Genomic DNA, 5,377 nt, shown 5'->3' with positions numbered 1-5,377 from the left:
GTGTGTGTGTGTGTGTGTGTCAGGATGTATGGATGTATTTGATGTAGTTTTCAGGCATTCGTAATATTCAATAAATTATGTATATTTTTGTGGTGTATTATTATTATTATTATTAGTAGTAGTAGTAGTAGTAGTAGTGGAAGTAGTACTTAATTTCGTTTTATTTTTATTTTTCTATTTATTTTTTTTTCGCTTTTTTGTATTTCAGTATATTTTGTGGATTTGGTTTCTGTAATTGTGATCTATACATTCTTTATTTGTTTATTTATTTACTTATTTATTTATTTGCCTATTCACCCATTTCCCTATTTCATTTGTGTTATATATTGAGTTATTTCAGATCTTGCATTTTTCTTCCTTTCTTCCTTTAGTCATTTGTTCAGGCGATCAACAATACATAAAGGATGATAGACGGAATATTTAGCAGTCACTCCTAATTGGCTTACGTTTTCTCTCATAAAGTTACCACTCAACATTTACCAGTCACTACTAATTTCAACACATTTTCTATCTTTCCTTCTCCTCTACCACCTCCTTCTTCAGTGTATGAACTAAATAAAACACTCAACATTTACAAGAGTCATCGCTAATTTTTTAAACAATTTTTTTTTTCTGTTGTCGTTTTCTTCCACGGCGCGCCACACCGCAGATTAAGCGACCACAACACAGACACGTGCCACATTTTTGAACGGTTGAGTCAATTTAAGTCATTTTTTACTTCATTCCTGGTACTTGAGGAGGTAATTGTTTGTGTTTACTTGTTTGAATAAGGATATAGTTTGTTTTTCAATATGTAACTGTTTCTAAAAGTGACTGGCTGTTAAGTTATATACGGAAAATACTGCATTTTTTTTTCTAATGTATCTAGTTTTTTTTTATTTATCTATTTATTTATTTAGTTAAGGGAATAAAGTAATAAGTGTGACAAGAGAGAGAGAGAGAGAGAGAGAGAGAGAGAGAGAGAGAGAGAGAGAGAGAGAGAGAGAGAGAGATTAGAATATTGTTTTTATATAGTTTTCAATATTATTGCTATTACTACAACTCATTTTTCTCTGATCTATTATTATTATTATTATTATTATTATTATTATTATTATTATTATTGTTGTTGTTGTTGTTGTTGTTGTCATCATTTTTACGTTTATTTATTTTTTTTATTACTAGATAATTGATCGAACTCTCTCTCTCTCTCTCTCTCTCTCTCTCTCTCTCTCTCTCTCTCTCTCTCTCTCTCTCTCTCTCTCTCTCTCTCTCTCTCTCTCTCTCAATTCCACAAAATCTCACCCTACAGACAACAACAAAGAAAAAAAAAACAAGGAACACAAAGAAAAGAAGGAAACAAACAACATGGCCACCCGCAACACTAACACAACTCCACAGAAAACGAAGAAACACGAAGAAAACGACAAAGAAAGAGAAACAAAGGAAGAGAAAACGGCAAAACACTCAAACCAAAACAGACCCAACGAAGAAAACGGAGCGGAGCGAACAGAAAACGGGGAAGAGGAGGAGGAGAATACTGTATTACTATTAGGAGATAGAAATAATTTGCAACACGTAAGAGAAAATGAATTGATTGATTTTACTTGCCACCACCACAATTACCTGCATCACGTGACCTGGTGTGGTGGTGGTGGTGGTGGTGGTGATGTGGTGGTGACAGGGGTGTATAAAAATTCTGATCTTCCTCTTCCTCCTCTTCCTTCTGGTTCCTTCTTCTCTCCTCCTCCTCCTCCTCTTCCTCTCCATCATCATTACAACATGGGATATAGTGGTAAGTAAGAGAGAGAGAGAGAGAGAGAGAGAGAGAGAGAGAGAGAGAGAGAGAGAGAGAGAGAGAGAGAGAGAGAGAGAGAGAGAGAGATTGTAATGCTAATATGACAAGAAATATTAACACACACACACACACACACACACTTTCCCTCTCTTTTTCCTCCACAGGGAGAGAAGAAACGTCAATATGGAGAGAAACTGGAGAGAATGAGATAGAGGAGGAGGAGAAGGAGGAGGAAGAGGAGGAAGAGGAAGAAGAGCTAGAAGAGGAAGAGGAGATGACAAGGCGGACAAGAGAGGAAGAAGAGGAGCATTATACAACACTGAATGAGTTAGTAGTAGTAGTTGTAGTAGTAGTAGTAGTAGTAGTAGTAGTAGTAGTAGTTATAGTAGTAGTAGTAGTAGTAGTAGTCTTCCTCTTTTTTCTTTATTTATTACTTTTTTCTTTTTTTCCTTCATTCTTTCGTAGTATTAGTAATAGTAGTAGTAGTAATAATAGTAACATTTTTCTTTACATATATTTTTTCCTATTTATCAATCTTTATACTGTCATATATCTTCCTCCTCCTCCTCCTCCTCCCCCTCCTCCTCTTTTGATGTCTTTCTGCTTCTTCTTCTTCTTCTTCTTCTTCTTCTTCTTCTTCTTCTTCTTCTTCTTCTTCTTTTTCTTAATTTTCCTTCCTCCTCCTCCTTAATCGGCAGATCTGAATATAAATCTAAGGACACAATGCTCACCTTGTACAACTCTTCAGTCCGTCCCCTTGTGGAACACTGCGTCCCAGCACGGTGCCCCTACTAACTGAGACACATTGATAGATTAGAAGGAGTTTAGCGTAGTGACAAAAATGCTGCCAAGCCTAACAAACAAATCATACGAGGAGCGTCTTAAACAATTAAATCTTTTCCCATTAACACAAAGAAGACTAAGAGGCGACTTAATGCAGGTGTTTGAAATCATGAAAGGCACTGACAACATGGACTGCAGTAAATATTTCACCACACACTCTTCAAACTACACGCGAGGAAACGAATACAAAATTGTTGCCAAATCTTTCAACTCTCATGAATCAAAAAATATATTATTCCCCTGTGTAGTTAATCTGTGGCGTGGGCTTCCTCTAGGCGTGACACACTGCAACACCCTACACACTTTTCAACACCGCCTTCATCAATATTTTGCCTCAAGTCCGCGATTAATAGCATTTGTTTGTTAGAGATTAACTTCCTTTTCCTTTAAGAGACATGGACACCTTATTTCATCTATTTTCATCCTCCCCTATAAAATTACCTTCAACTTTTTCCTTCTCTAACCCCGCCAAGTATTTATTTTCGACCTGCTTCCTGTGCGGCTTATACTGGAGGGAGTGGAGGGTGGGGAGAGAGCCTTCTACTTTACTCTCTTCCACCATCACCTTATCAGAGCTAGGTCAGGCCACCTCTTCAGGACCGCAAAGTCTGTTATGGCGTATGTATCTCTCTAACTCCACCTTCACCCACCACCTCCTCCTCTTCCACTTCCTCCAAACTTAACCTTCCCTTCCTTAACATGCTGCAGAGTGGGAGAAGACCTGATGGCGTACCAGTTCCTGCTCCGAATGCACCAGGTAGCCTCCAACATCACACGCTGCATCATCCACAAGTACCTGCAGCCCTGAGGGGGTACGCGGCCCAGGGGGAGGAGGAGGATGAGGATAGGAGGAACAGGAGGAGATGGCTACGATGAGAAGGAGGAGGAAGATGAAGAAAAGGGAAAGGAAAGCAAATGTCAACACAGGAGGAGGAGGAGGAGGAGGAGGAAAAAAGTACATGGCTATTTTCCTCTCTCTCTCTCTCTCTCTCTCTCTCTCTCTCTCTCTCTCTCTCTCTCTCTCTCTCTCTCTCTCTCTCTCATCTTGAATATTTATTTTGAAACGTACCAAGGAAAATATTATTATTATTATTATTTCTTTGACATCGCTACTGAGAGAGAGAGAGAGAGAGAGAGAGAGAGAGAGAGAGAGAGAGAGAGAGAGAGAGAGAGAGAGAGAGAGAGAGAGAGATCAATACAGTTTCGGAGGCGGGTTCCAATTTTCACAGGCGCCCTTCTCTCTCTCTCTCTCTCTCTCTCTCTCTCTCTCTCTCTCTCTCTCTCTCTCTCTCTCATATTTTGATTAATTATGCAAGTTTACCATTATTTTTTTTTCGTTTTCTATTATATATATATATATATATATATATATATATATATATATATATATATATATATATATATATATATATATATATATATATATTTTTTTTTTTTTTTTTTTTTTTTTTTAACAGGATAAAATTTTGTATATATGTGATTTTTTTTATTACTTATTTTTTGGGGTCTATTACTATTATTATTATTATTATTATTATTATTATTATTATTATTATTATTATTATTATTATTATTATTATTTGTCTTTATCATCTCGATTTTTTTTGTGTGTGACGTAAGAAAAATATTGAAAATGTACGATAATTACTGAGTTTTCTTTACAAGCATCTCTCTCTCTTCTCTCTCTCTCTCTCTCTCTCTCTCTCTCTCTCTCTCTCTCTCTCTCTCTCTCTCTCTCTCTCTCTCTCTCTCTCTCTCTAAAAAGACAATAATACAAATTCTAATACAAATTTTAATATTAACCCTTTCATTCTTTTTTTCCCATAATCCCTTACAGCCTCTCAGTCACTTAATTATATACTGAAGCAAATTAAACACTCATGTGGCCTTGAAAATACGAAATTAATCTTTTATCCTCACTATATTATGTCTGTCCAAGCAAATAATATTCTTTCACTAAGGACAATATTTTGAAACGCTCAGCTCTCTTACCACAACTGTTTTCCAAGGCCACAAAGACGACTAGCCGGGTTCTCAAGAGTGTTTATCCTGTTAATAATGTAGAAATCTCATTAATCTGTCACTAGAGCCGTAAAAACATCCTTGAAAGCCCGTGTCACTTATTCTTTCTCCTGTTAATAATGTAGAAATCTCGTTAATCTGTCACTAGAACCATAAAAACACCATTAAAAACCCGTACTACTTATTATTTCTTCTGTTAATAAGGCAGAAATGTTAATCTGTCACTAGAACCATAAAAACACCATTAAAAACCCGCGTCACTTATCGTTTTTTCCTGTTAATAATGCAGAGATCTCGTTAATATGTCACTAGAATTAAAAACACCCTTAAAAACCATATAATTTCAACTAGAACCATAAAAACATCCTTAAAAACCCGTGTCATTTCAACTAGAACAGTAAAAACATCCTTAAAAAACCCGTGTCATTTCAACTGAAACCGTAAAAACACCCTTAAAAACCCGTGTCATTTCAACTAGAACCATAAAAACACCCTTAAAAAACCGTCACTTCAACTAGAACCGTAAAAACATCCTTAAAAACCCGTGTCATTTCAACTAGAACCGTAAAAACACCCTTAAAAAACCGTCACTTCAACTAGAACCGTAAAAACATCCTTAAAAACCGGTGTCATTTCAACTAGAACCATAAAAACACCCTTAAAAACCCGTCATTTCAACTAGAACCGTAAAAACATCCTTAAAAACCCGTGTCATTTCAACTAGAACCGTAAAAA

At 36.2% G+C, this 5,377-nt stretch overlaps 1 long non-coding RNA gene across 1 annotated transcript; it reads left to right on the top strand.

The window, feature by feature from the left end:
• The first annotated feature begins 244 nt into the window (after positions 1-244).
• Positions 245-3,564, top strand: LOC135095614 (uncharacterized). Its single transcript, XR_010264455.1, has 4 exons — positions 245-740; positions 1,292-1,774; positions 1,942-2,104; positions 3,329-3,564. It is a non-coding gene; the product is annotated as an uncharacterized LOC135095614 (long non-coding RNA).
• The last annotated feature ends 1,813 nt before the right edge of the window (positions 3,565-5,377 follow it).

Source organism: Scylla paramamosain, unplaced genomic scaffold (genome assembly GCF_035594125.1).
Source record: "Scylla paramamosain isolate STU-SP2022 unplaced genomic scaffold, ASM3559412v1 Contig1, whole genome shotgun sequence".
Lineage (NCBI taxonomy): Eukaryota > Metazoa > Arthropoda > Malacostraca > Decapoda > Portunidae > Scylla > Scylla paramamosain.
This window is presented reverse-complemented; position numbering and strand designations above follow the sequence as displayed.